This window comes from Liolophura sinensis, chromosome 12, assembly GCF_032854445.1.
Source record: "Liolophura sinensis isolate JHLJ2023 chromosome 12, CUHK_Ljap_v2, whole genome shotgun sequence".
Lineage (NCBI taxonomy): Eukaryota > Metazoa > Mollusca > Polyplacophora > Chitonida > Chitonidae > Liolophura > Liolophura sinensis.
The window spans coordinates 26,966,554-26,976,212 of NC_088306.1; positions in this window are offsets into that span (position 1 = coordinate 26,966,554).

Here is a 9,659-nt window from a genome sequence, read left to right on the forward strand (position 1 = left end):
GGAAATACATTCAGAACATCACGTGGGCAGTGTTCAATAGGACACTGTTTCATCGAGAAACTACTTAGGTCTGTTTGACTAATGTCTATCAGCTACGAATTCGATATCAAAAATGACACCTCTTTTCAAACTTTGCATATAACTATGTCACACATTTTGACAGTAATAAAAGCATATTTATGTAACCATGGGAAATATATGTAGTTCAATCGAAATATATGTAAAAACTCACATCGGTGGAAATTTTCATCTTTTTCTCCTATAGGATAAGTTTGGGACTTTCCGTGTTTAATCCCAAAGACATATTCAAAACATCTGTAACGTGACATAATTCATATGTGCTATACACAAAAGCATATTTATCACCATGACAAGCTTACTTATCTTGATAGAATCAATTTAAAAACAGTTAAGCTTTCTTAATATCATTGTGATTGATCTTTAAAGCCATACCAAGAATTTTTAGGGGCCTCCGTGGCTCAGTCGGTTAGCGCGCTAACCTCTCACCAATGCAGTCGCTGTGAGTTCAAGACCAGCTTATGCTGGCTTCCTTTCCGGCCGTACGTGGGAAGGTCTGCCAGTAACCTGCGGATGGTCGTGGGTTTCCCCCGGGCTCTGCCCGTTTTCCACCCACCATAATGCTAGCCGCCGTCGTATAAGTGAAATATTCTTGAGTACGGTGTAAAACACCAATCAAAAAAAAAGAAAAAGAACAAGAATTTTTAACTCATACATTTAACTGCCAGTTTTAAGGCTGAGGAAAGCGGAATGCCCAAAATCACCAAAATACTTGCAAACTGTTCCACGTCATATTGGTTGACGTCAAGCGGTCTCGTCTATCAATGCAATTAGAGTCCAGTTTTAGTTGCTAGGTGGTTAGCATAACCGAAATAGGTAAGGCACTGATTGCACAAGTATCAATAAGCTAGGCTATAACGTGACTAGCTGAATGGAGGGTAGTATCTGATGACTCTCTCATGGTATTTCGACCGCTTCGGTGGCTTAACGGTTAGAGCGCGTCCACCGCGAAGTCGAGAGAACCGGGATTAAACCCGGATCAGGTCATAACAAAGACTTTAAAAATGTACTTTTTGCAGCCGCGCTTGGACAGAGCAAGGAAACAGGACTGGTTGTCCCGGTGTAAGCATAATGTGACCGTTTGAGGTGTCATGTCTGGTGTTTTCGGCGTGATATATATTTCAGTGTCAGCAGAGCTTTGGCGGCATGTACTCGTCTTGCCACAAGAAGACACATTATAAGTGTACACACCTATTGACTTCCCGTCGTCATATTACTGAAAAATTGTTAAGGATGACGTCAAATCTCACGCATTTATATTCATGCATCCCCATGGTGCTTTAGTTAGACTATAAATTTATCATTATTGCATCTGGTCTTATTACGTTTGGTCTGGTACAAGGAAGCATTGTTTTGATAACCTTACACAATGAACAAGACATTTTATACAGAATTAGATTCAAGTAAACCTTAAACAGTAAACAAGAAATTCTTTTCATATGTAGATTCCAGTAAAATAAGAAGGTTACATTCCCGGTTTCTTAGAAATATGTAATGCCTTATCAAACATTACCTGTTAAACACAATATTTTGAAAGAAATATTTGTATTCAAAATTCTTTGACTCTAAAACACATCACGCTTCGCCCTGACATACGCGGTATGAAAAATAGATGTGAGAAAGGCACAATGTTCTTAGTAGAATGAAGTCCTGTAGCTTGGTTGAAGGTGAACAGTTAACAATTTAGTAAAGTGCCAAATTTCTTAGCAACGTGTCTCAGGTTTTAGTTTGCTCTTGAAACCTTGAAGTGTAAACAACCTTTAAGTCTAGTAGATTCACTCGACTTTGATAACTTACTTGGGAAAAGCGAAACTTATGACATATACGAAATGTATATTCCCCCAATGAATGAATGAATGATTATGGCTTAACGCCACATCGGCAATATCTCAGCCATATCGTGGCGACCCGGAATGAAGATGCGATAAGATGCGAAAATAGTTCCCTTGTACGACGGAGACAAGGCATAAAGATGGACGAAACCGCAGAGAGTACGGTGGAACAATATCTCTGCTACACACATTTCACAAGCCTAAAACCACATCTTCAAACCTTAGAAGGTAGACTGGAAGAGACATTTAAAGATGAAGGGTCTATCTTTTACATAAATGCTCTTAAACGACTTGAGACGAGCGCACTTGGATCCCTCTCCAGCAAAATAACCAAGCGAAGAATGCAGACCTCTGATAATGGGTTAATAACTGGGCATTTAAAAACACGCCATATGTTTCAATGGTCGAGGTGACCATTAGATTATAAACAACAGTTTTTATCTTAAAAAATGTATACAAAGAAAAAGTTAACAACGCAACACAATTTATATGATCATTGTAATGAAATTTTACAAGGGTATAAAGCCCTGCAATTAGCCTTTTTGGCGCCGTGATATTGTTAGTGGGTCGTAACAGTGTTTTGAAATAATAAAATCGGTCCACCTTACAGACTGAAAACCGGAAAACATTTATGTTTCTAAGCTATAAATCCGATGCCATCTGAATTTCTGAAATCGATGGTAGCAAATAAAATGTCCATGAAAACGGTGTTATTTGGCATTTACATTGGATTTGTTCAGTTTGACAATCGATCCTTATGGCCTTATTATTTTCTGTTATTTTCGGTGGAGGGGGTGGGTGGAGGAGAAGACTGTTATTTTAAAATTTGTAAAATAACAATTACTATTCTGTATTTGCATTGTGCATGGTTAAAGAAACGTGTTCCACACCTCTTACACTCTTACAACACAGCTCACCTCAGAATTGCTTCTTTTAAATGTGTCACCCGATGCATTTTCAGGATGCCATTTCCATTTTACAAGCCCAACGTGGTATAGAAAAACTGTCTTCTTCATCATCAATTGAATCAGATAAAACCCCCAGCTTCATCTTTCTATTAGCACCTGAGGAGGGCTGAGTGGAAGATGGGACAGCTATATTAGAGACATTAGACGAAAGGTTAAGGGAAGATATAATAGATATATAATAAGAATTTACCCCCACGTATTTCCCACCCACCAGGGAGTGCCAACAAGGGGATGCCTGAACCTTTGGATCCCCAACAGGAAACGCACCAAGGACTCCACATGACGTAGACTCGAATAGATGGTCTTACTGAGCAAATCCGATTCCCCACTACGAGCTCCTCCATCTCCCGAGCACGTCAAACACGAACACGTACTACTCGACTGACCCATGAGCCACCGCCTGTAAACGTTGTCCCGCAAACGAAATTTCAGATATGGCATTCATTCATATATATTATCAGGAGTGGTGTTATGGAGAAATTTTGGTATCACTCAGATGTAAGACGTGACCAAGCCGATTGATCGGACCAGACCCATCCGACCTCCCGTCTCTCTCCTAGTAAGGGCGTGAGGATCTCGGAAGACCACCACGCCCTCAGCGACCAGGATCCCGTCCTCAGTGATTACAGGTCGCAATCCGCGGAAAAAACGTCGCTCCCCTGTTGCCTCTAATACAACCTAGAAGTTGTGAGCCTATTATATTCACTGGGCCCACACGTGAGAGCTCTAGGTTAGTTGCCTTTTACGACAACTTGCTTAGAGGGCAGAGGTGTTATTATTTTCACCCCGGAGATCCCCGGAAATCCCACAGGGGTCTCGTCGTGGATGTTGTTTTGAATCCCTCAGGATTTCCCGTTAAGTACAGGAAAAATTCATTAACTTGACGTTGGCAGGATCGATCGTAAATTTATAATAGAACCTGGCCACTAGGGGCTCCGCTGGGAATAAATATGTTTTCAGACAGTGTGACGACTGTGGTGATATGCACACGTTTTGTTTGAATAATGGACAAAACCTTACATTTGTCAATTAGACAAATTGTGACGTAAGGCTGGTTTCGTTCGCAAAACAAAATATTCCACATGGATTGTTATAATGGTCGGTATGTTAACAGAGTTTTTCAGATAACGTGACTACAGCTGAGATATGTACACACATGGTTTGAATCAAACATAATCAAACTTTTATGAGCCGGTTAGACAACGGGTGACGTAAACAAGGGATGGCTTAAGAAATAAACCACAGGATTGTTTTAGTCATCTTTAAGTCAACAGAGGCTGGTTTATCGGAGTTATGACAAAATATTTGCAATTGTCATAAAGGTTGTTATTTGCAAATCATAAAGGAGAGATGTGTAGTTTGCTATATATACACAGTCAAACCTGTTCTATGCGGCCAGTGAAGCGAGACGTAAAAAGTGGCTGCATATGACAGTTGGCCACATAAAGACAGGTTGTGAAGACCAAACCAAATCACAACTGAATTAAGTTTCAGGAAATCTACACATGTACATGGTAAACTTATAAATAATTGTTAAAACACTATTCTGTTCTGCTACATACATTTCATAGAAATGTAACAATTGTAGTGAAATAATAACTCAATAATTTCAAGTTTTGGGTGTAGACCTATGGACCTCACGCATTCAACAGGCGCTTACAGAAAGTTTCAGGTCAAGGCACACGTGACAGGAGAACTTTCTTCCCATCATTGTCACACTCTAGAAAGCCATGTGCCAGTTTGACCTTTGACATGACTATTCTAACAAATTTTTGGACTGTAAATGGCAGACTGCTGAGATGCTCGAAAATCCAGTCAATCATGATTGCCATTAGCGGTGGAACAACAACAACACAAAATGTACAAGTGCAGGAAGATCAATTTCTCCATGTGTTCGCTACAGGCAATATTTTGGCAACGCAAAATTAAAACACAACACCATTTCCTATGTATATAATTTGTCAAAGAAACCATTCATGGCAGGAACCACCTGAGGTCAGATCATATCCGAATTTGCCCTCTATTTATGGCATTCATAGCTCGGACCTCAGCATGGAAATAATCCACTGCAGCAGTGGATTTCCAGAGTGTTCGGATTATAGCCAGCTGGGCCTGATTAAAGAACAATAGACTTCATTGCCATTCACCAATAATGATCACCTTCACTTGTCATCACAAAGTGGCAGGTTGTAACTTTTAATAACTACAAAAACTTCCGAAGCCTGTGGTCACCATTTTGAAATTTTTGAATGTCCAACGCGGCAATCATCACTACTGTTGAAAGTCTCGGCCGCTCAGGACAGGCTGATATAGAATTTGATCGCAAAATATATTGGCCGCTGGACGCGTTGGACAGGTGCCCGGATCTTAAAGGTCGTTTAACATGGAAAATTGTTTGGTCAGAGCAGAAAGTGGCCGTTTACGGGAAATGGACGCTGTTTACAGGTGGCCGTAGGTACAGGTTTGACTATATGATTAAAAATGGTATTTCCTGCTGTCTCGCTTGGCGGTCAGCACTGAGAGGTTAGGGCAAGGAAATAGGATTAGTCGGCACGGTGTCTGTACAATTTGACTTTGAGAGACACATAATGACTTCTTGTCGTGATATGACTGAAAACTTGTTAAAAGTACGACGTAAATCCCTAAAAATACTTATATATACATACACATGTCGCTGTTTATCGTGTATTTATATGACATATTGATTCATGCTTAAACGATTACCTTTATATGCATAAATTAGACTCATCATACATCTGTTTCTGTTTGGAAGCGCGTTCTAGTGTTTAATCATAAATAAAAAACGTTTAATATGTAAAGAGATAGTAAAACATTTACAACGTTATGTGGTGAATATCTTTTTATATTTGAATAACACCCAATAGTCTAATAAATATATTTGTTTAATATAGTAAACAGACGCTGTGCAACAAATGTAAAAACAAACGAAAATAACCACACACGGTGTGCAGACGCGTGTAAGGAAACATCAACCAACAGGAGAGGCTAGTTGCTCAAGACTAAATGGTTTAAAAACATTAAGCCCATCTAAGGACTAACATTTAATGGTAGCACTGACACGTTAAGCAGATTACATGTTTTAAACGATAGCATTCCATTTTCCACTCTTCCTGTTCGTATCATGTATTTAATGGCTTCGTCTTCCACATGCAAGGCTAAACCACTCTCTTGCCCACAGGATACAGAATTGTAAGTACTATAGATGCTTTACCGAAAAAAAAAACAAAAAAACAAACGAAAGTCTTAATGACCATACCTTGGTAATACGAGGTTAAAAAATAGCCTATGTTAAACCCTTCTTGTTTTCCAGGTTCAGGCGCTCGACTGTGGAGAATCGCTCATTAATCACAACCAACTACTCATTTTGCTTTCAATTTACAGAATCGGAAATCGATTGCACTATCTCGTTATGAGCAAAAAGCCATTTCCTGCCAGCTGCAGGTTTTTGTGGCAAGAAAAAATGGAATATTTCAATTACTTTACTTTCATGATAAAAAGCGGAATCTTTTGATTGATAAACACGGAGGGTAGGGTTAAAAACAAACAATCGAAGTGCACAATTTCACTTGCGGCTAAATTAAATTGGCTTTTCTATTTTATTGTATATTTTTTTCACCAGTTTCAAGTCTGGGGGCTCTTCAGCCATCTCCCAAGGACGAAAGATTTCATTGGTCTGTGCTAAGTTTTCTCTGACCATAAACGGGACCACAGAAGAAGTTTAATATAACTAGATAGGAATATTAGCTTTTGACAAAAGCGCCACTATTTTTTTTTCCAACCAACATTCCATTTCAATGAGCTACGATGATATTCGAAATTACATATGATTTCACTACATTTATTCTACACATTCCTTCAGATAGAAAAGTACTTTACAGTTAGTCGTCATTCACAATGAAATGAGTAAATAAGGTATTTCATGCCTTTTATTAATGGCGGGACTTCCGTGGCTGAGGTTCTTAGTGTGCCAGCTCGATGCAATCAATGATCCAATAGCATCTCACCAAAGCCGCTGCTGTGAGTTTTAGTCCAGCTCACGCTGGTTTGCTCTCCCGCTTCTTTGTTCTCCAACCACAATGCTGGCCGCTGTCGTATAAGTGAAATATTCTTCAGCATGGCTAAAAACTCCAACCCAATAAATCAGTTCAAATAACTATAGCAATGGCTGGAAATATCTTCTCCTGATAATATATTTCTGCTACGTATGATGGGCAAAAAACAGAATCGCTTCTAACTGAAAACGAAAAACTGAATTCATTAGGAAAGAAAACGAGGAAACAATCGTAATAAGAAAACAAGCGCAATGATTTAAGCATGTGATGAAAAAACTTTGCTAGATCCCCGTTAGCGTATAAAATAATTGGTTTCACAAGGCACTGTTTATGCATAGACATGTGTATATCAACTGTCCATCAATATGAATAATCACAAGGTCATTTCCCAAAAATACGCTCGACACAAAGTTGCCAATAATAAAATACATGTAAGTATCTCAGTCGCAATTTGATTGCAACAGTTTGTAAGTCTGAGGAGTCTGAGGTACACAGAATTAAAATTTGTCTGGATAGAAAAGGCTTTGTTGACAAAATACCTCATGAGCACATCGACACCCTCTCCCTGTCCTCCAGGAATTCAGGAAGATGGTTTAAACGCAAATGCCCTTGAGAAGAGGACCAAAAGTAGCTGCTGTCATTCAAAAAAATAATGGCATGACTGACATTACACGTGCAAAAGCCTTGGGATTTTAACAGGCTGTATTCCAACCTGCCTTTCTACCAGCCAGCCTCCGAAATGTCAAAGTGATCTGAGACAAGTCATAATTTTCATCATTAAATTTAGTACGGTTCTTTCCATTATTTTAACTGAAATTTTGTTGCGGAATAACATTTCCTAAAAAAAAACCGCGCCATAATGATGGGATTGGATTTCCTAGGGGTTCGATCATTAAACCTTGAGCGTGGCGAAAATGGCAGTTACACCTGCAATACCACGATCTTCAAACTGTCACGACCCAAACTGTCTGTATTATAAAGAGATGGCTTGTTCGAAATACACGACAGTTTAGCCGCACAAAAAAAGTAACCAAAACCAGCAGATTTTATTTTTCAACAATTTATTAGGTTTAACAAGAACAGATAACAAGACTTATACAAATACTAAAGTACTTAAGTTTAACAAGAAAGATAGCAATATCTATACAAATACTAAAGTACTTAAGTTTAACAAGAAAGGATAGCAGTATCTATACAAATACTAAAGTACTTACATGTACAGCGGTGTCAAGTCCAAACGGACGCACATGTTCCAGAATATATACCACACAGGCATAAATGCACAGAGGCAATATTCATAAGAGGGAAAATCCACAGTATAACTGAGTGTATGACGAAATACACACAAAATTCCACAGACAGGGTCCGTGTACTAATAATACACAAGAGCACAGATTAAATATACAAGTTCAGACTGAAACAAGTGCTCGGTGGAGATAGGATATAACAAAGCCAGAGGCTATAAAGACACCAAAATTCAGCACAAAAAGTAACACACAGCGAAAGCATCCAAAACTCTCAATAATTCTCCTTTTTCCTTTGACCTGCTTTCATAGGTCTTATATAGACTGGTGGAATTGTGTAGAATAAGAAAATTCTTGAACACTTGTAAACAAACAGGCCCCGAACTGAGCGTATTCTGGAACATTGTAAGGCAGAGGCAAACAACAGGCCCTGAACTCAGCATATTTAAACAGTGGGAAGCTAAATTTAGAAGCTGACGGCAGTTGTTCACATAACAATACAGACTATTAAACTGTATAGCTCCCCACATTTACTTAAGAGGTAAATATTGTTATCCATCTATTCTGTTCGAGGCGTAGAAAAAGATTCTCTTACTGTTTTACTTGTATTTACTTTATCCGTGAGGTAAGTGAGGAGTACATATACATCTGTCAATCATCCTACATGGAAGAATATCAAGGCCAAATACTAAGCAAAATATACAAAGAGGTCAAACAAATACCTAAAGATCAATTTCATTAAAAAATTAGCATCACAATGTTTGATTTGAATATACATATTATGTTAACGGCGGACACAGATGACAGAAGCAGCTATATGGATGCAATATCTGACGTGTCAAATTTACGTCTAACGTACACGGAGTGTGTAAATTGCTAGTATTTATACATTTACATGAACAGTTCGTAAAAAATAGCGATGATAGCGAACACAACCAGAACCTCATGTTCAAGAGATGAGTATCAGAAAACTCAAAACACAACAGTACGCGTATAAGGTTCAGAACGTCAGTACGAGCACAAATGAGTAAACATGAAACCCGGCCTCGGGCAGAGAATTTTTCACCTCCACTGTTCTCCAAGATTTAGTTGCGATAAGCTGTTAGCAACACGCCTGGTCACTGTAGGTCACTTTCATTTTAAATCAGGTTTGTTGAAGCTGAAAATTCTTCTCGTTGGCTGCAAAAGGGAATTCGCCTTGCGATTATTGACCTGAAATTTTCTCATTGGTAAACGGCTGGTATAGGAATGTCTGTCTCGACGAATAGATTTAAAAATCCAGAGTTTAGTCCCGTTCCATCTGAGACGATTGACAATTGACGTCATAATGTAATCATCTTTGCAATAGTGGCCTTGATTCATGAGCTTTTGTAATGAATTCTTATATTTTTGTTCATTTTAATGGAAGATAGTTACCTCAAAAACAGAAGTGGCCATACGTGTGCAGTATCTGATGTGTCAAAC